Source organism: Monodon monoceros, unplaced genomic scaffold, assembly GCF_005190385.1.
Source record: "Monodon monoceros isolate NGI ecotype Baffin Bay Population unplaced genomic scaffold, NGI_Narwhal_1 Super_Scaffold_11, whole genome shotgun sequence".
In the NCBI taxonomy this organism is placed as follows: Eukaryota; Metazoa; Chordata; class Mammalia; order Artiodactyla; family Monodontidae; genus Monodon; species Monodon monoceros.
In genome coordinates this window covers 47,339,837-47,361,229 of record NW_021703767.1, presented here as the reverse complement: position 1 = coordinate 47,361,229, position 21,393 = coordinate 47,339,837, and the positions used below count along the sequence as shown (strand labels likewise).

The 21,393-nt window shown below is 38.7% G+C and overlaps 2 protein-coding genes across 7 annotated transcripts in view; one reads left to right on the top strand and one right to left on the bottom strand.

Moving 5' to 3' along the window:
- Positions 1–21,393, bottom strand: part of CMSS1 (cms1 ribosomal small subunit homolog) — a 381,357-nt gene that overhangs the window by 230,263 nt on the left and 129,701 nt on the right. The gene's annotated exons all lie outside the window — the stretch shown is intronic.
- LOC114891139 (filamin A-interacting protein 1-like) overlaps positions 1–21,393 on the top strand; it is a 191,100-nt gene that overhangs the window by 159,938 nt on the left and 9,769 nt on the right. The gene's annotated exons all lie outside the window — the stretch shown is intronic.

Here is a 21,393-nt window from a genome sequence, read left to right as displayed (position 1 = left end):
TGGGCCACATTTTTCATACAACTCCAATCTAGACAAAAGGATGTAAAGACATCTGTACCTCAAATGGCTCTCAAAACCTCTACAGCAAAAACACTACTTCACACCTTAGAACCTTGACAATTACCTGATTTCTCAGTCCATGACAGATCTAAAAGCAAAAACCAGATATAGGTTGCAAAAGTAAAGAAATATATATATATATATATATATATATATATATATATATATATTTTTTTTTTGGTGGTACGTGGGCCTCTCACTGTTGTGGCCTCTCCCGTTGCGGAGCACAGGCTCCGGACGCGCATGCCCAGCAGCCATGGCTCACGGGCCTAGGCGCTCCGTGGCATGTGGGATCTTCCTGGACCGGGGCACGAACCCGTGTCCCCTGCATCGGCAGGTGGACTCTCAACCACTGCGCCACCAGGGAAGCCCAAAGAAATATTATTTAATACTTCAAAACTGTTCATATAACTAACATTGAACTTCAAGTGCTTTTATTTGCAATGAAAAAAAACCACATCTACAGGAGACCATGGTCTATGTAACATCATGGCTCTCACAGCCATGTGGTGGTGATGCCTGTGGCACATCTATGTCTTGTATTTAACAGCTTCAAAGTCGACCCTAGTCTTATGCACAGTCACACATATCTCACAGGAATAAATAATGACTTTGTGAATAAATTTCATCTCAGGGGGTGGAGAATCATTCTTTCAGATTTACTTATTCAGAGGTTCCCTCATGATTGCTTCATAATATCATCTAAGGCAGGGGGCAGCAAAATATGGCTGTTTTGGTAAATAAAGTTTTATTGAAACACAGCCATGGCCACTCATTTGTACATTGTTCTGTGGCTGTTTTCTGGCAAGACAGAACTGAGTAGTTGTGGCAGAAACTGTATGGTCTGCAAAGCCTAAAATATTTACTACTTGGTACTTTATAGAAAAAGTTTGCTGGCCGCCAGTCTAAGGGCACCTGTTGGACCAATTAGTGACTGAATGTCATTAGGAAAGAGATGTCATGCAGCCAAGCTCAACATGGTGGGGTGTGTCTGTGGTGGGGGAAGTGGTCAGGAGGAAACAGTGCCCTATAAGTACTGGCTTCATTGCTCTTTCCCATCTTTCTCCATTTTATATCCAACAGGTTTGTAAACACATGAACTCTGCTAGGTTAAGTCTATGTGAATTTTGCCAGAGGGACTCGCTCAAAATCCGGTCATTTGATGATGAAACAAACTCATTCATTCATTCATTCATTCAATAGACTGAGTACATACTATGTGCAAAGTACCAGAGACATAATGGTGAGTAAACAGACTATGTCTGTACTCATGGAACTCACAGTCCAGTGGGGGAGGCTGAAATTCTCTAGAGAATATAAATGTATATAAAATTGCTACTGTAATTGGTGTAAGAAAGAGGTCATGGTGACACTAAAGTGTCTAACAGGGTCATGACCTAGTCAAAAAGGCCAGGGAGGGTTTCCTCAGGAAGCGTTACTACAGCTGACAGTTGAGGGCTGAGTGGGAGGAGTTAACTGGGGGAAAAACAGAGGGAAGGTGGCCAAGCAGAGCACAATGCAGGCCTGGAGGTGGGAGAGAGAATGGTGAGTGTGAACTACTAAGAGGAGGCCAGCATATTCTATTCTATTCGGAGCAGAAAAAGTGAAGAAGGGGGGAGTGTAAGGTGAAACTGTGGGCCAGATCAAGCTGGGCCTTAGAAGTCCTATTAACAAGTTTTGAGTTATTTCAAGGGCAGAGTTAAACCTAGCAATCCCTGGGTGGCAGTCTTTCTCCCATGGGCCACCACTCTCTTCCTGACCAGTTAGTGTTTTTCTCCTTTCCTTTCCCCTCTCCTTCTCTCACCTTTCTCCTTTCCTTTCCTTCTTTTTAAACTCCTGAGCCAAAAAACACTCTACTTTGAATATTCACTTGAGTCTTTATCATATTCAATGAGAAAAAAAAAAGGCGGGGGAGGAACAAGATAATAAAGAATTTACTTGTACATCTTAAACTAATACAATACTATATATCAACTATACCTCAAAAAAACTGGGAAAAAATAAGTTGAAAAGCAAAAACAAAAACAAGAATTTACTAAGCAGCTTTTTGTGAATATATTAAACCTGTAGAAAGGGAATTATGTGGGCTGACTCCATCCCTCTTTCCGTCTGGCAAGTGAGTGGGTATTCACCCAGCCATGGGCTGCTTCCCGCTGGGAACAGCAAAATTTTTAACTTCAATTATACTATTTGATGAATAGTACTTTGTAGCTGAAAGGCAAGGAAAGGCGCCAGGGGAGACTCCTGAAAATAGGAGGTAATACAGAGAAGTAAAAAAAAATCCCAGAAACAAGACATGTGAACCATGGCTCAGCCACTTAATAATAACTGTGTGATCCTGGGCAAGTTACTTAACTTTTCTGACTTCTGGATTCCCCATTTGTAAAAAAGAGACTAATCAGGTGCCCATCACAGAGTTGTTACAAGGATTAAATAAGAGAATGTAAAGGTATCTAACACCTAGCAGGAGATCAGATATCATTTTCTTCCTTTCCTAATAGTAAAATCTATTTCTATTACTGATATATATTATGGGAGAGAGAAAACAGGGTAAGTGGTAATAGCAGGTATAAATAAGGAAGTAAAGGTGGAAAAAGTCTCATCTGTAGTTATAGTACGTGGCTTCCTTGTTGGTTTATAGTGCTTTGTAAACTTAACCAACTTTTGTTCTTTAACGTAGTAACTCAAAATGACTAATACCTTAAAATGACCTTATCCCCAATCCTCCTAAGCAGGTAAAAAAAAAAAACACAGAAAAAATACATGAAGTCAAAGGTAGAGAAGTATCTTTGACTATGGAATTAAAAGTTATTATGGATAATATATAATGACATATTTGAGAATATTTATAAATTAAAAAACAGCAACAACAAAACTCAGTCTGACACCTGCTCTTCTCAACATTGCCCATATGCTGCACACCCGGCTGCTAAGAACGTCATTGGTAATCACTGTGATTGGATTTAAGGTAGAGATTAGCAGTATCAAAGGAAATAATTATTTCTACATATGAAATCAGTCTTACTCTGATTCTCAGAACTCAGAAGAACTAAAAAGCAAAAATTATGCTTTAGACATAGAATGGCTTAAAGAACCACTATCAATGTCTTATTGTGCAACTCTAACCATCTTTTAAGTGTTACACTTTTTGATTAGGAAATGCTAATGTAAGCACCATGCAGTTCTTTGTACCTTTTAGGGAAACATTAAGTACTTTGAAATGTAGCCAAGTTAGCGCTCTGAGAAGGAGTCCAATTGCTACTGGATTGTTTGTTTTTCATTCTTCCAACTAATTAAGGGCACAGAGAGTGAAGTGGCCTATTAAAGGTGGTATTATAGGTGGAAGCATGGGCAGTCATGGATTTCTGCCTTCCCCAAATGAAGACTTGAACCGTGCTGTATAGCTGAGCATTTAGATATAGCTGAAGGGCAAAAATCTAAAGCATATTTAAATATTTAAGCAAGAAGCTAGTTGTCAATTATGGAAGGTTCTATTTAAAGTTATCTTATTAAAAACAAATGAACTGAATAGTACTTATATGTCAAAATAGAATTTGGGGAAACAGCCTAAGGCTTCCTTGTAGGCCTAGCCTCAGCATTTTTAGAACCAGAAGCTTACAAAGGCAAAATTTTCTTTAATTATACCCTTAATGATAAATCACTCTGGCCACTTGCTCAGTGCTGGGGAGACTTTTCCTTGCTTTCACGTTTAGGAAATCTTCCTTCCAACTCCTTGAAATTTACTCATCATAATTTATATTATCAGGTGGCGTTCAGCTAATAGCAGTGTCATGGGAAATAAAATGGCACAAGAATTCTGGACACATCTTGAAAGAATTGGCTACATTTTTTAAGACCACAGAGTTGCGAAAAATGAATGCTCATAGAGTGGATGAGTGCTTGTCGGAGAGGCTGTACAGCTAGGGTGCCCTCTCCCCACTGCCTGTTGGGGAAGGGCTGGGCAAACCCATCCCCAAGCTCTTCCCACTCTAATGATGTTTTATGATTCTGAGACTCTTCTAGACCAATCTGGTCCTTCTCTGCACGTCCTAAGCCATGTAACAATTTAATTTTTGGTGCATTGCTTGGTAACCATGTTTTATGCACAAAGTATTGTCTTTTGGTAACAAAGGAGTATTAAAATGAGGACACACTCCAAAAATCAGAAAAAGAATGTTGCTGTTTTAAAAGGAAAAAATATTTCTTATCTTACTACCACCAGTGTCTAATTAGCTTTGCTTCTACTTTTGTTTGAAATATACTCCCCAAGTCTGATTCTCATCTTTTGAATTCAAGTCTACATAATGAAGTAAACTGTAAATAAAATAGCAGCCTTTTCCATGGAGAGAAAACATTTGCGAAAGTAAACATCCTTCCACTGTTAAAGAAGAATTACTTGGATACATATTCCAATTCTTATTTCATTTCCAAACTCTCAACTTTCAGGGTCTGAAAAGGTGGTACAGTGGTCTACTCTAACAGTATCTAATGACTTCTATATATTTTTTTACCTTCTTAAAAATATTCAAACATTTTTCATATTTTTAATTTGGTAAAGGGGAAAGAATTTAGAGGGGAGATAGAATAACAATTATGAGTTGTGATTAAATCCCACAGAGGCCAAAATCATGACTTTAAAACACAAATAGATATTTTTCTGAGCCAAAGACAGTTCTCATGGATTCCAGCCAGTTTCAAGAAGTCCAGATAGTGGTCAAAGGTTCTTGTTAGCTCTGGATCCCTTCTGGATCCACAGGGTTCATGCCTCTAAAGTGTAAGTTGGGGAGGAGGAAAGGAAGGACTCAAACGATGATGGTAAACTAAATATCCAGGAATAGGAGAATGGTTATTAATAATGGCGCCTTCATATAATGAAATTCTATGCAACCATTAATAACTATGGTATGGAAAAATGACAACAAATAATATTCCCCAAACAACATGCACATTATAACAGATACAGAAGACAAGAAAGTGTGGAAAACACTACAGAAAAAGATGAAGAGCATGGTTGGATTAAGGATGGATTTTTTTATTCTTTATGATTGTTCCCCATTTTCAGTGCTTAACATATGCTGCTTTTTAATTAGGACTTTTTTTTTCTTATTAAAAAAAGGGAAATGTTGACAGAAAAGGAGAAAGGAAGAAAAACAATACAACACTCACAGCAGAAGGCAGGCATTTGTTAGTGCCTGTGCAATGAACGTGCTACACCCTTCTGAGGGAGAAAAGTGTCTATGCTTGGCAATTTGGTGTTTTATATTATACAGCCAGCAAACTTCTATTTTAAAAACTATAGCCAACATGCTGGAAGAAGCAGTCTCTACTAAAGGCAAAAATAAGAGTACTCTGGATCCAGCCTTCAGCATGTAGCCACCACCAAGTTAAACTGCAATAATTTCTCACCTGAAAGTAATTACAGCATATGGTAACTTGTACTGAAGAGAGTAGGGTGGATGCATGGAGTCTCTTATGACACTACTAACAACACCGAAAAGCATCCTTTATAGTTTTTAAGATCAACAGTTTGAAAGACCAAATGTCTTCAGCCCACTCCTCAGCTGCAAACGCAAACAGGGCATTCTGATCCAGACATGAAACCATGTAGATCAGGAAACAGCACTAAAAGGTTCCATAACAAGAAAACAGGAGCCTCTTGTTTAGCTGTTACAAAAAAGAAGTTCAGACATTTTTTACTCATCCTTTCCAGGATAACTCTTTTTCCATAACAAAAAAGTTTCTTAATTCCCCACTGATAGTTGTAGCTTTTCCTGTCCATGGACTGAACAAAGATATAGCCACAAAAGCCTACAACAAATTCAGAAAACATTTAAATGGCTTGCATGCTATCAATCACGACAGTCTCCATTCTGGAGACACATCACGCTCAGTTTCTCACAATGCTTTTGGAAGATGACTGGGAGGCCCCTAGGACAACTATGAAAGTTCCTAGGGGTTCCAGGTTCACAGGTTGAGAACCACTACCACAAAGTATATATTATATAAGGGACCAAGGCCATAATCTCAAGAACTTTATCTTTCCAATGGTTATCACTAGAAATACAGCTATTAACCATCTTCATGCAGACATTCACAAAAGAAATACAGAATTTCACAGTGAGGTGCTAAGTACAGGAAATGAAAACAGCCATGAATGAGTCACTCGCTGTGGGCCCCCAAGTGTGTATGGCACTTCTGAGCCCAAGGGGTTCTTCTGTTGGCTCTGTGACAGAGGTTTAGCAAAGTAGGTAGGGACTGAGAACCCTGACAGGGGGTTTATTTTCTAAAAAGTAGAGGGTAAAGTTGTCTTCTTTTTCCTTATAAAGCCTTCCTGTGTCAACAGGCTACCCGCCTCCAACCCCCCAGCAAAAACAGGGGCGGCCCCTAAATGCCAAAAGAATAATTGTCTGGGCTTTGCATGCTGAAATTGACTTGGCAAGCTTTCCATCTTGCAAAGAACACTAAGGGCTTAGTTTAGTCTGTGTGTAAATGCTTTATAATCATTACCAAAATATCCAAAGCAACATGCTCAAGGGGGTGTAATGATTCTTTGTCTCTCCCCCAACCCCCCTTAATTGTAAGCTCTGACATCCATTTATTTACTTATACCTCCTAGCAGAAGCCACCTTCCTTGGTCAACACGTACTCTTGGCTGCCATAGGTACTTTTGAACAAACGGTATATATGGAACCACACACAGTGGGTAGAACCCCCAAGCTCAATCTATCCCAGTCCCGTGTACTCTGGAGTGTCCAGATCTATTCAATAGGACTGGGAAGGGATCTGCCCTAATTAAAGAGCACTGGAAATGCACACCTTCGTAAAGATTAATGGGGTTAGGGGCTTGGGAAAGGACTTGGTGGACCCTTCTTAGAGGACACAAGGAGAGCCCTGATACCAGTTAGAAGAACCCTGATAATTGGTTTGACCCAAATTCATAGGATCTAGCCCGGGCCACACTATCTAGGCCAAGTGTTCACCCTGCTGCATGTGGTTTTCTAGATGCTTTTGGATGCTCCTTGATGCTTTCTGACTTAAGCAGACCTCCTGCTGTATAACTCCCTTGCTACCACCCAGAATGAACTGAATAATGGAGAACAGTGAAGGAGCATGAACTTGACTGACACTGTGCCCTAATCTGACAAGCCTAGGTATTTTTTCTTACTCCCTCGTGTTCTCTATGTTCTCTTCTCTCACTACTTCATGATGCAGGTCTTTGGTGAAAGGGCTCTGGCCTTCTTTGATTTTGCCAGTGTAGTCAAAGCTATACCATGATTGCTGCGGAGCGTTCTCTCCCACCTTTAAACAAATCATTATTCCGAATGAGAAAGAACTCAGGCAGTAGAACATAAGCTTGCGAAGACTGGGTGGGTTCTAAAGGCAGCTGGAGTTCCTGCTCTGCCATAGTGTTCTGTGGCTTGGGCAGACTGACTTTACATCTTTCAATTTAACTTTCCAATAAAGCATAGGTTAGTAGTAGTATTTGCCTGATATATTGTTTTCAGTATCAAAGGGAACAGTATATTTAAAATGCTTCAGTAGAGTACCTGGCCAGGAAGACAGTAAATTTCATGTTGCTGTGGTATTAGAGAAGATTTTTAAAGTCCTGGTTGGTGAAAGAGGCACACCAGTAAGAGCTTGGGTGAGCCTAGCCCTTTGAATCAGCAGCCTTCATCCTCTAGTTCAGAACAGTTATGGCCCGTTTAGACTGAGAAGCCAGTCACTTCATGTTAAGTCCCTCCAAACTGGCAGGATCATAGTTCCCTATCACCTCTCTGCTAAATAACAGGCACCGGTTCCTGGCCAAATTCCAATTTCTTCAGCTTGCCAATCTCCATCTTGGCAAGGGACAAAATAACACACACTCTGAAAATACAAGTTTAGTACTGACTAAAAGAACTCCCCTTGCCTTCAGTGATGTAAGGCTGAGTAATATATTCTCCTTATGATGCTAATAGGCAAAAATCCATTATTTATTTTCCTATCTCACTTGATGTCCCAAGAGGGAAGGTATGTTTGATGAACGAAGAGATAAAATTGTATCATTATGTCTCCACCAAGATAAGTTATGTGTTCCTGTCATATGTCAGGCACTGGGCACAGCATTTTATACATATGATCTCAAATCCTCCCAACAACCCTGCAAAGACACTGAGTCCCGAAGAAGTGAAGTAACTTGCCCCAAATTGGACAGCGTGTAGGGATGGAGATAGGACTGTAACTTGGCTGGCCAGCTCCAGAGCCTGCACTCTTTCCCCTGCCATATACCATGTTGTCTCCTACTTTTTTGCTTACATTGGGATTCTAGAAAACAACCAGAAGCTTCAGGACACCAAAGATTTGACATAAAACTAAAGTAGATGGAATATTAAAAACAAAACAAAAGCTCTAAGTTAGAAATCCATTTGTGTCATTTTGTCAAAAGTTTTCCCTGACACATTTTGGAAATGCCTTCAAAATCCATGCAAAGTTCACATACAAAAACCAATCTCATTATTTTAAGGTCGCAATTAGTTCTCTGACCAAAAACAGTATTAGCTGACCCAAATCCTGACTTGATTCACTAGCTTTAGTTCCAAGGAACTTTTCCCTGTTGTCAGAAGTCAAATTCACCTTCAATGAACCAGATTTTGCCATGGCTGAGGGATATTCCAAAAAATGAAAATTCCAAAAGTAGAGTGCCAAAACTGTTCTGAGCAGTGGCAATGTTGTTAAAATGAAGTTACAGCAGCTCTCTACCCCTTGAAATCATTTTCTCTCTTGGCTCTTTTTTTTTTTAAATAAATTTATTCATTTAATGTATTTATTTTTGGCTGTGTTGGGTCTTTGTTGCTGCACGTGGGCTTTCTCTAGTTGCGGAGAGCGGGGGCTACTCTTCGTTGTGGTGCATGGGCTTCTCATTGTGGTGGCTTCTTTTGTTGCAGAGCACAGACTCTAGGCACACGGGCTCAGTAGTTGTGGCTTGTGGGCTCTAGAGTGCAGGCTCAGTAGTTTTGGTGCACAGGCTTAGCTGATCTGTGGCATGTGGGATCTTCCTGGACCAGGGCTCAAACCCATGTCCCCTGCATTGGCAGGAGGATTCTTAACCACTGCACCACCAGGGAAGCCCCTATCTCTTGGCTCTTGAGACACAGCTCAGTTTTCTGCTTTTCTGTCTCTGCCGGACACCCAAAGATTAGTGTCTTCTGTTTCTTTTCTCTACCTCACTCCTTTTGCACCTTTTGTCCCCCCTTTAAAGAGAACACCTTCTTAAAATGTTTATGTATCCAACACTATGTCTCTGGTGCTTTCTATTTAAATCTTTTATCATGAATATTTCCAAATATACAGAAAGTAAAAAGAATATAACAAAGACCATGTACTCACCCACCTTTCAACAACCCTTAATAATTTGCCATACTTATTTCTCCTCTACCCTCTGCCTTCATTTTTTCTGAAATATTTAAAAGTAAAGCCTAGGACATCATGTCATTTCACACTAAGATACTTCATTATGTATCTAGAAAAATAAAAAGGAAAGGACATTGTCTCATGTAAATACGATGTCATTGATACATTAACAAAATTAACAATAACTTTTTATTATCATCTAATACATAGCATACATGTTCAAATTTCGCTGGTGGTCTTCTCCTTTACTTCAGCCATAAGGAATAACTCGACATTTGCCACATGCTGTTTTTCATCCACCTTCAACCTGTACATATGAGCCGTATACTCTTATCCTCCATGGCCCAACTTACCTCTGAGGTGCTTTCACTAAGTCCCTTTGGCACAGTTAGACATTTCCTCTTAAATGCTCCCAAAACACTTTGTACATTGGACATTATTTATAGTATTTATTGGTATTTTGTATTTAGTCCTGAACCTATATTTCTACAACACTAAACTGTGAATTCCTCAATGTCTGTTTTTTTCATCTGTAAAATAAGGAGAATAATACCAACTCTATGTGTCCGAACTTTTTAAAAAAAGATATAAAGAATAGAAAGCATAAATCATATTATCAGGCAGATAATTGGAGCTTTACAAAAGTTAGTTTCCTTCTTTTCCCTTAGTAAGTATAAATGTATCAGACTAGACTCAAATACCTGGGAGGCCAGGAAGGAATTGTTCCCCAGTACAGGAAGATAGATTGAACATGGGAAGATGTGGGAAAGGAGAAGCAAAATGGCTGCAAGGTCAAGTACTGCCCTGGGACTTTACCAGTTGCAACATTTTTTCTGTAACACACAATCTGTCTATTCCAGTCACAGGTCCTTAGATAAAAGAAGAGAAAGGAAAGCTGTCATTTGGAATTTATAGATGGTAACTCTTGATATCTGAATCTCCTGTTCACCTCTGAGCTCTTTATTATGCTAGGTTGGTCTAGCCAAGAGGAGGCCTGAAGGCACTCAGGGTGACTTATTAGTCAATTAATGGGTGAAGAAGAGGTTGAGAAAGCCAACAAAAATTTGTGGGAGACTTCAGGTTCTCGAAAGTTGCATTTTTCAAAAAATTAATTAGTTTATTTTTGGCTGTGTTGGGTCTTCGCTGCTGCATGCGGGCTTTCTCTAGTTGCGGCGAGCAGGGGCTACTCTTCATTGTGGTGTGCGGGCTTCTCATTGCGGTGGCTTCTCTTGTTGTGGAGCACAGGTTTAGTTGCTCCGTGGCATGTGGGATCTTCCCAGACCAGGGCTCGAACCCATGTCCCCTGCATTGGCAGGTGGATTCTTAACCACTCTAAAGATGCATTTTTATCTTTTAAGATTCACATGTTTCTAGGGCTGGAAGAAGTAGGGGTTGGCCTATGAACATGTAGTGTTGCTATGGAAACAGCAACAGAGCTGTAGGCAAGAGATGTGGGTTCTGGTGCTGGCTCTGGGCATGACCACGGGCACATCAGTTAACTTCAACAGGCCTCAGTGGCAGAATAAGGGGATTGGAGGAAACTGGTTCCAAGAGCCAAAGAGACAAAAATTCAAAGAGAATAGAAAGGTTAAGTGACTGGCTCAATATCACCGTGGTTGTAAGAAAAAACAGAGAGCAGAGTTGGAAGAAATATGAAAAGTGATGTAGTTTGAAAACTGTTAAAAGAATCATATGATTTTCAAGAGCTCTGTTCTAGTGCTGGGATTGTGGCATTTTAAAATGCATTTAAAGCTAACTTGGACTATATGAAAATAATTTTCTTCTTTGGTTTTATTCCACAAAGATCTGGAAAACATTCCCAGCCCTGTGTCAACCTTAAATGAGAAAAGAATCTTTAAAGAGCCACTGATTTGTAATGGAAAACTCAGATAAATCAACTATTTATACTCTGAGATTTTTATATTTCTTTTTGTCCTTTCTTCAGAACACACAGCTAAGAAAAGCCATGATGTAAGTCTGTACTATTAGACCCCACTGGCAGGCTGTTTATTCTGTATCTACAGCCTAGCAGCTTCTCTGACTATAGCACTTCATGGACAAACAACCAAAGAACACATTCAAGCTTAAAAAAAGTGCAAGTGTTGATTAATCTAGCATGAGCCTGGAGAGAAAGGGGTGTCAGAAGGCCTAAGTTTTCATTTCTGGTCCAAGGTTTATTAGTCAAAGTTATTTAAGCTTTCTGAAGCTCAAATTCCTCCTCTTGAAAAACAGGGTGAATAATTACCTATTTACTGATATAACAATCAATGTACACATGAAAGGTATTACAAGCACTTACCTGATAAGTGAAACTGGAAATAAGTCTTCATTAAATGCCAACTATCAAATGTCTTGATCTATACTTAACATTCCAACTGAGATCCAATATCAGAAGACTTACTGAGCTCTTCCTTAAGTATATACTCTTACCATTTCACTGCTTTAGTTGTGTTTAATATCTGGGAAATCACGCCCAACTCCATGCATTTCTTTAAGAAACACCCGGCCTAATGAAGAGTAGGTCTAAAGGGGTATAATCAAAATGTGTGCATGAGATGGTGTGTTGGGTGAGGGAGACTAGACCACATAGTATGAAGAGTGGTGGTTAAAGAAACTGAGTATTACATCTGGAAAAAAGAATAGAGCCCTTCCCACTGAAGGACCACAGTGTGACAAGAGAAGTAGTCTTGCCTGACTTAGCTCTGGAGGCAGAAGAAGGATAAATGAATAAAGATCCTGGGAGCTGGATTTCAGCTCATAAGGAAGCACTTTCAGACACTGAGAGCTGTATAACAATGGAGTAGATGGGCATAGAAAATGCTTAGTGCCTGATACTATGGGAATAGATGAGATGGCTACACTGCCTTCTGAACCTCATACTTGATTTGAAAGAAACCTTGACTTTCTATTAGGACTCAGAATTCTTAAGAATATGGACCTGAATCACAGATCCCCAAGTTCTGTTCCCCTCTCTGAAGCCCTATCCATGCCCTCCCTACAAGTAAAAACACCAGTAAGGGTATGTTACAATGATTTTTACAGAAAATGGAAGAAAAAGATAAAGGGTGCCATTGCTAAATTAGGTTATCTGGTTTTCAATGTGTCTTTTTTTAGCCATCAGATAGCTTTACTGCAGCTGGCTGAATTTAGTGTCTTCAAATGTGGGTGACTAGGGCAATAAAAGGAAACGAACTTTTTATTTTTTCATTTTAAGAGAAACCAAATAAAATACTCAACAGGATTTTTTTCCCTAATGTGGCCATGCAAGCACAGCATGGCTGATTTGCAACTGAGCACTATTAACATCTATTTATAGCCAGTATTTTCATAGACGAATCACATTTACCATGAGACTGTTAATATTAAGGGCTCAACCAGCTCTGCTAAGCACCCCATATAACCTTACTACATCTCTTTCCATTCCCCTTCCAGGGAACTAAGTTATAGCTTTATGGTTCCATGCAGAGAAAGGGGGAAATCCAAGTGGAAATGTAAAGCTAGCCGGCAGCCTGCTCTCTAAATTCAGCAAGTGTGGGATGTTAAGCACGTTCAAACTTAAGGCACTGAATCCCTTCCAAGTTTGTCCCTTGGTGAAGAGCATCCTACAGTTAGCAAAGACTCACCCTGCATTATGCAGCCATCTTGCCATCAAAACAATTCATCCCTCAAATTTCCTACCAAACAAGTTAAAATAAGACCACTTTATAAAATGTCACATACACAAAAACAGAACTAATGACTGTTCAAGGTGCTGTCAAATAAAAAGGAGGAATGCAGCGGATGTTCACCTCATTTTATGCATGTGAAAGTGTACTCAGGGAGGTGGGGGTGAGAGAGAGCGAAAAGTCAGGGTATATATGATAAAAGTTTTCAAAATTCGGTGACATTAACAAGAATTTTCTAGTTAGTCTTGGGGATCCAGTGTCCCTTCTCCACGCACATGTGTGTGCATGCACGTGTGCACACGCGTGAGCGCGCACACACACACACACACACACACACACACACACACTGAACTTTGTGTAGGTACCAGCACTACCCTGATTTTGATATTAATTTCCCTGTCTTTGATGTCTCCCACGAGAGTCTCCACACTTAGCCTACCTTTACCAAGCCCTTTCCTACAATCTTTACTACAGGCTAAAAGTCTTTAAGATTAAATAATATACACAAAGCACTTAAAACAGTGCCGGGCATGTAGTAAGAGGTCCATACACATTAGCTACTTCTGTACATTCCAGCTACTTCTATGAGATTCTCAGTACCATTTTTCTGAATTTCTAGCCAGTGGTTCACAGATGAATCATTTTTACCATGAGGCAGTTCCTACTTACAGCCAGTCAGCTCTGTTGAGGACTGCATGATTCAGTCTTTCAAATGAATCCCTGATGAGTTACAACTCTGTTGAACACTGAGGAGACAGACATGAACAACAGGGGCCCTAAGCTCACAGAGCATGAACAATAAACCCATTACCAGGTACCATTATCTCCATTTTACATTTGAAGGCTCACAGAGGTAGAGTAGGTTGTCCAAGGCCACAGAGCTAACATATTGGGGCAGCAATTAAAGTCCAGATCCATCTGATCCCACAGTCTCATAGTCTTTCTCTTACGCTATACTTCCTGCCTTCCCCCAAGATGCCAGCAAAGTGGCTGAGAAAAGCCACTTTGTGGCCTTTAAAGTTTAAGAATAACAATGCATTCAGTTAAGTTTCTGCACATAAATAATGCATGAAAACAAAACATCTTTACTGAATGGACCAATTGCTGAAAGGGCCAGGGAGTTGTGACTTCATATTATTCAGATTTTTGTGTAATTCTGGGTAGCCAGAATTAACTGTACCCATATCAACAAAAGGGACATTAGTCCAGATACAAAAATAAGCTTGCACAAATTTGCTAATATGATAACTGACATAGTAGGTACTTCATAAATGTTTGTTGAATAACTTAATGTTGAACCAGGATTTTTTCCTTTACTATGTATGCCTTCTTATAAAACCCTAGGTAGATACAGCATAGTGATTTGCTGGACTCTGGAACCAGACTGTCCAAGTTAGGACCTGGCTCTGCCACTTTGTAGCAGTACGACCTTTGGCAAGTTACTTAACAGCTACAAGCCTCAGTTTCCTCTTTTGCAAAATGGAGATAAACAACAGTTTTTAAGAAGACTAAATGAGTTAATCAAAAGAAAGCATTTAGAACAGACTTGTATTTGGTAAGTACTGAATTTAATGTAAGCTACCATTATTATTACTTTCTTCTTTAAATTGGAGTAGTTTTGATTGGTTACCTCAACATCATAGTAAATGATCAAGACCAAAACCAATTTCTTTCACTGAACCTTTTTGAAGTTCTTTTATACAAGCAAAATATCCTCTTTCCACCATTCAAACATGAAAATAAACAGGTACACAGAGACTGAAGTATGTTTAGCGCTCAATTATATAGAATAAACAGTTTTTGCTATCTAAAGATTAATAAAGAATGATTAAGAAAATTCAATTTTTATAGTAAAGAGTTGGCTAGGGGCATGTATATTGGGGGAAGGTGGTAGGTAGAATAGGCCTCAATCGACATTTGGTCATTTTCTGTAACTAAATTAAGTAAATAATTGCAAATTCCCTACTAGTCCTTCTTCTTCATGAACACATCCTTACCAAGATACACCACCATTTTAACCAGCTTAAGCCAAAGAAAAACTGACTGAGGTCACCACATAGGAAAATAAAGTAGAATCCACTTCTCAGGGCCAACTACACTGTATCTGTATCCATAGATACAAGACAACAGAGAAGCAGAGAATTCTAAAGCGGGAAGTCCCGGGACCTCAGAGATCATCTAGCCTCAGGCGTAAATCCTGCAGTCAGGGGGACCCACTGGGGAGTAAGGAACAAGGTAGAGGTCAAGGCAAAGAACCCCTGATCCTTGTTTCATCCTGAATGACCTCACGGGGCCAACCTAGACTAATATCCTCATTTTACAAGTGACAACCAGAGCTTTGCTAATTAAAAGCAGAGTTGAGATCAGAAGCCATGTTTCCTGATTCCCAGTCTATCGTTCTCTTACAGTCCTCAAGGCTGCCATTCTATGGCTCTGAGAGTCACAGATAATCAACACATTAGGCTGTGTTAAATTTGACAACTAAGCAGGTTTTCTCCTTGCAAAACCATCAGGCATTATGTCACTACCGACACTTTATGAAAAGAGTAAGGCATCATTATTTGGTATAAGCAAAAGCAACTTTCCATTCTGTTTTTTTTTTTCTTTGTAACCTGAAAATCCCAAACCACTGTTGCCATTACAAAATTTTTCTTTTCCTCAGTATGCAAGGCCAAGCACAGATGCATTAAAAATTTGCCAAGAGAAACAATGAAGTCACTGATAATACAAAGCATGAGAGTATCATGAAATTCATGTCTGTGTTTTCTTCCACTCGATACTTAATTACTTCTCATTACTGATCATTTTGTGGTTGTTGGCAGAAGGGCAAGGAAACTCCACCATTGTAAACATGACGAGACACACTCCTCAGTAGACCAGAAGTCTGCACACGATGGGTCTGTTCACAAACTCAGTGTGAGAGCCAGCAAGAATGTTGATGCTATTTTCCCTAGCCCTCAAAGAAGACTGGTGGTTTCAGAAAAACTCTAATCAATTTTAAAAGAATAAACATGGTATAAAAATGTTTCAGGTCATTCCTTTTTTATCGCTTATAAATATCATCATTGGCAAATGATCTGTGCTCTCCTGGCAGATTTCACTCAACTCACTTTAAAAATGAGGCGAGAGGGAATATAGCGAATATTTTATAATAACTATAAATGGACTATAACCTTTAAAAATTATGAATCACTGTATTGTACACCTGTAACATATAATATTGTACATCAACTTTAACTCAATTAAAAAAAAAAAAAGAATGAGGTGAGGGAAGATAGAACATATACAGAGAACCATTCAGTTTTCTGTAGCAGTTCAGGGTTGCCTTAAACTCAAAGAGCACTACTTATGAGCAATGCTTAGCAAGCTACCCTGCTAAATAGAAACTTACATTATCTTGGAATTCTGGAAGGCATACCTTGGATAAGATTAATGGTGGTAGAGGAATCTTTATTGATTAGTAGCAGCATACAAGTTGATTCTTATCAGTAGGCTATTGTTCCACATATGAATATGTGGGTAAGAGGAAAGCACAGGAATGCATCACAGAAATCATAGAAATAAACTTATGCTTCCAGGAAACTAAAAGAAGTAAAGAACCAAATATATTTTACCCCTCTTTTAAACTAGATTTTTATTTGATTTTCACAGAAGTCTGAATTTGTAAGTGTGACAGACCTAGAGTTTTTCAAAGATGGCTGCAGTTAACTAAGTCTTCCCCATCCTCTGCAATATGACTCTGCAGCTCCTTCCATCAAGAGGCAAATCTATTTCCCCACTTCCTGAATTTGGGCTAGCATGCCATTCTTTCACCAATAAAAATAAGGCCTTGGAGTCTCACACTCTTGAGATGCTGACCTGAGACCACCATAAGGGGAAGCCTGGTCTAGCCTACCAGAGGTTGAAAGCCCATGTGGAGCAGAGATGAGATGATCCAGCTGAGATCTAGCCCAACTAGCTGACAGTCAGATATGGGAGTGAGCCCATCTTAGACCATTCACACCCAGCTAAGCTGCAAGATGACTGAAAATGCAGAGTGGCCCATACAATTTTGAGCCATTGTTATTTAGCAATGTTATCTAAGTTGTGGAATAGGCCACAAAATAGAAAGAGCAAACCATTCACTCTGTTGAACAGCCATTAGTTATGAAGCATCAGGTCAGAAACCCTATGAGACATATGAATGGAGACTATTAATATTTGGTGGAAGACATGGATGGCCCTGCCCTGCATGTGAGAACATATCTGTAAATAAAGTGGTATGTAATATTTATTTGTTTTATACATATCTGGTCTACGTTAACAACCTTCCATTACTCCTATAGGCCAGAGCAATGATCTTTCTGAGGTGCTTAAGACAATCCAATGGGGTGGGAGAAAAATAATTAGATATCTTATTTTTTTATTAATATTTTTCCTTTTTGAATATGTTTTCATAAGGTACATAGCATATATTAATATGCTAGTATAGGAATATTATTTATAAACACATAAATACACACATAATGGGGTTTTCCACAGTCATAAATCTTATATATCCTCAACCTTCTATCCCTACATAAAAATGTACTCCTTCTATGTCTTTGCTTTTCTCAAATAAATAAATCCTTCCTTGGCTACGTAGGGGAGAGTCAGTGACAACTACTGCCACAGACCACTGTTCATCTGTATTGTAATTATTGATAAGTAATCTCTTCAGCAAGGCTATAAGCATTTTTCACACATGGTGTCTATATCCATTTCAGACAGGGTGTCTATAGCCATCTGTCTTTGGCAGTACAGTATAATAGCATGACACATGATTTTTACGAGCACAGGTTCTGGAGCCAGGTTGCCTGGATTCACATCCCAGTTCTGCCTCTTATTAGCTGTGTAACCTTCATCTGTGCTTCCATTTCTTTGCTGTAGATGGAGATAATAATATTCCCTACCTCATAGGGTTGTTATAAGAACTGAATGAGTTAATAAATGTAAAATGCTTAGAAGGATGCCTGGCATGTAGTAACTGCTCAGTAAGTATTAGCTGTCATCATCATTACCACCACCATCACCACCATCACTGTCTATCTCCAGCCTCTAATAGAGTAAATAAATGTGTGATGGAGGGAAGTAAGAAAGAACATGAGTTGTAGAGAAAACACATTATGTGACTTGTTAAAATTTTGAAAATGAATGTTTTAAATTTCTCCAGATGGACATTGTAACTTCAAGGCAGGGTGTCCCACTAGTATCACTTGATAGTTGGTTTGTTACTGACAAATAAAATATGTAAATAATAAACACGTAAGGCAATAAACACCTTCAAGTTCTGCTTTTACATCCTGATTGTTATGATGAGGCTACTGAAAATTCTCAGTTGAAAATTATTGCTGGGATTATTTCCTTAAGCATTGTCTTTTAACTGTGATCTCTCCTCTGGTGAAAATCAAAAGTCACAGGTCCATATGTAGTCCATATGTAGCATTTAGATTTCTGTGGATTTCCTATAAGATGCAGACCCACAAACCCATGTCTTTTAAATATACTATTGATAATCTATACTAAAAGAAAGGCACAGTGGCAAGAATCGTTATACATCCTAGGAGAAAGGGGGCCACAGAGATCACCTCCTCACCCCCCCTCACTTCACAATTCAGGGCACTGCCCTCAGAGAGGGTCAGTGTCTTAACTAATCCGATAGCTGATCTGTGACAGAATTCTTTTCACATGACTTCTGTCTAGTTCAGTGCACTTTTCATGATCCCAGATTTACGAACTATTTCCATAAACCTTACATTTGAAAATATATCACTTGTATTAAGGGAAGTAAGGAAGCCACACCATAAATAACCAATTTAGTGCATGAAACACAGTGGGCCTTCAATAAATGCTTGTTGAAGGATGGGTGGAGAGATGAATGGAGGCTTAGCTGGTTGGCTGTGAAGTCCTCAAGGTTCCTAAACTGTTCTACACTCAGGTTTCTCAAGTGGTGCCAGCAAGCTGGGAGTGGTAAGAGTCACTTCTTAAACAGAGTACCCAAGAAAGACACAAAGCCATTCTTTCATTCTTCTTTTCTTTCTCCCTTTATTCACGGCTCACAACTCATTAGATGAAAGAGGTAATCAAATAAACTTGCTTCAATTCTTGAAAAGTTTTTCTAACTATAAAGGTAATAGAGAAACACTATAAAATTGGGGGAATAAAAATAAAGTTAATAATAAAAGCTAATGTTTATTGAGTGACAATTTTGTATGAGGTATGTTGCAAACATGTGACATGTGTTGACTCAGTTAATCCTCACACCAACTTCAGGTTATAAGTATACTACTACTATCATCCTCATTTTACAGATGAGAAAGGCACAGAGGTATTAAGTAACTTGTCCAGAGTTTTATAGCCAATAAGTAATGGAGTAGAGATTTGAACTCAGGCAGAGTGGTTCCAGAGTCCATGGTCTTAGCCATTCTTTTATACTGCCGCTGTTCAAATTTTGCTTTCCAATGCAAATTATAAAGAAAAGAACTGATTTAAAAATTGATAAACTTGACTAAATTAAAACGTAAAACTTCTATACCACAAAAGACACAAAGTGAAAATGTAAGCTACAGACCAGAAAAGATAACATCAAAACATATAATCAACAAAACAGTTATTTATAGAGTATGTAACGAATTCCTACAAATTCATAAGAAAAAGACAAATAATACAAAAGAAAAATGGGCAAAGACTATGAACAAGCAATTTATGAAGAAATTCAAAGGGGCTGTAAACACATAAAAGGATGCCTGCTCTCATTAGTTATAGAATACCAATTAAAAAGTCAGATACCATTTCACTTACCATATTGGTAAAAATTATAAATTCCCTAATAGCAAGCGTTGATGAAGATACACAGCAATGAGAACTCTTACACTCTGCTATAAATTGGTACTCCATTTAGGAGAGCCAAAATCCCATTCCTATGCTGTAAAGAATACTACCTGAAGAAATGGATGTTCACAGGAAAAAAAAATGCACAAGAATGTTCACAGCTGCATTTTTTCTAATACTAAAAAAAGTAAACTATTTAAACATCCATCAACAGTAAAATGGATAAGTAAATGGTGGCCTATTCATATAATGCAATACTATATAGCAGTTAAATACGTAAAATAAGTAAAATGGAGCAAGAAAGAATCTCCAAAATATAGGATGAAAAAACATTTTCAGAATGATACGTTCAATATGCTGTATTTACATTAGGTTTGAAAATCTGCAAAGCAATACTATATATTGCTCAGCAATATATACACATGCATTAAAAGTATAAAGTAAAGTATAAAACATGCGTGGGAATAATAAACACCAAATTCAAGATGGTTACTTCTGGGGTAGGGCGGGTATCGAGTGGGTTAAGGAAGAGGTACATAGGGACTTCTACTATATCAATAATATCAATATTTTACTTAAAAAACTGTTTTCTAATGTATATAGTACATTAGGATTTTACAAATCTGTGTGCTAGCATGTAGTGATTAATTATATTTCCATACTTTTCTGTATGCTTGACCTTTCCAGATTTTTTTTTTTTGGTCATGCTGTGCACAGCATGTGGGATCCTAGTTCCCAGACCAGGGATCGAATGCGTGCCCCCTGCAGTAGAAGCGCAGAGTCCCAAGCGCTGGACCGTCAGGGAATTCCCTCCAGATTTTTAAAGAAATATTATTACAAATGAAAAGCAAGGTACCAATAATGATGAAAGGGACTTCCCTGGTGGTCCAGTGGTAAAGAATCCACCTTCCAATTCAGGGGACACAAGTTCCAACCCTGGTCGGGGAACTAAGATCCAACATACCACGGGGCAACTAAGCCTGAGTGCCGCCACTACAGAGCCCACGTGCCCTGGAGCCTGGGCGCTACAACTAGAGAGAAGCCTGTGCCACAACGAAGAGCCCGCACCACAACCAAGAGCCTGCAACGCAATAAAAGATCCCCACATGCCATAACTAAGACCTGGCACAGCCAAAAAACATAGAAAATAAATAAATAAATAAATATTAAAAAAAAATGATGAAAGTTTCATGATTTTTAGGAATGAGTAAAATTAACAATCTGCTTGAACATCACTGAAGCAGACTATAAGTTCACTTGATGTTTTCTCTTTCCATTACAAACCTCGAAGGCGGAAAAAATTATCTTGCTATTGTAAATTAATTTGGATAATTATATAATCAGATGTGGAACTAATATGTCCCTCAAATATTAATTTATTTTATATTGTTTTCATAATGGTTAAATACTATAGGCACTAGTGTTCTTA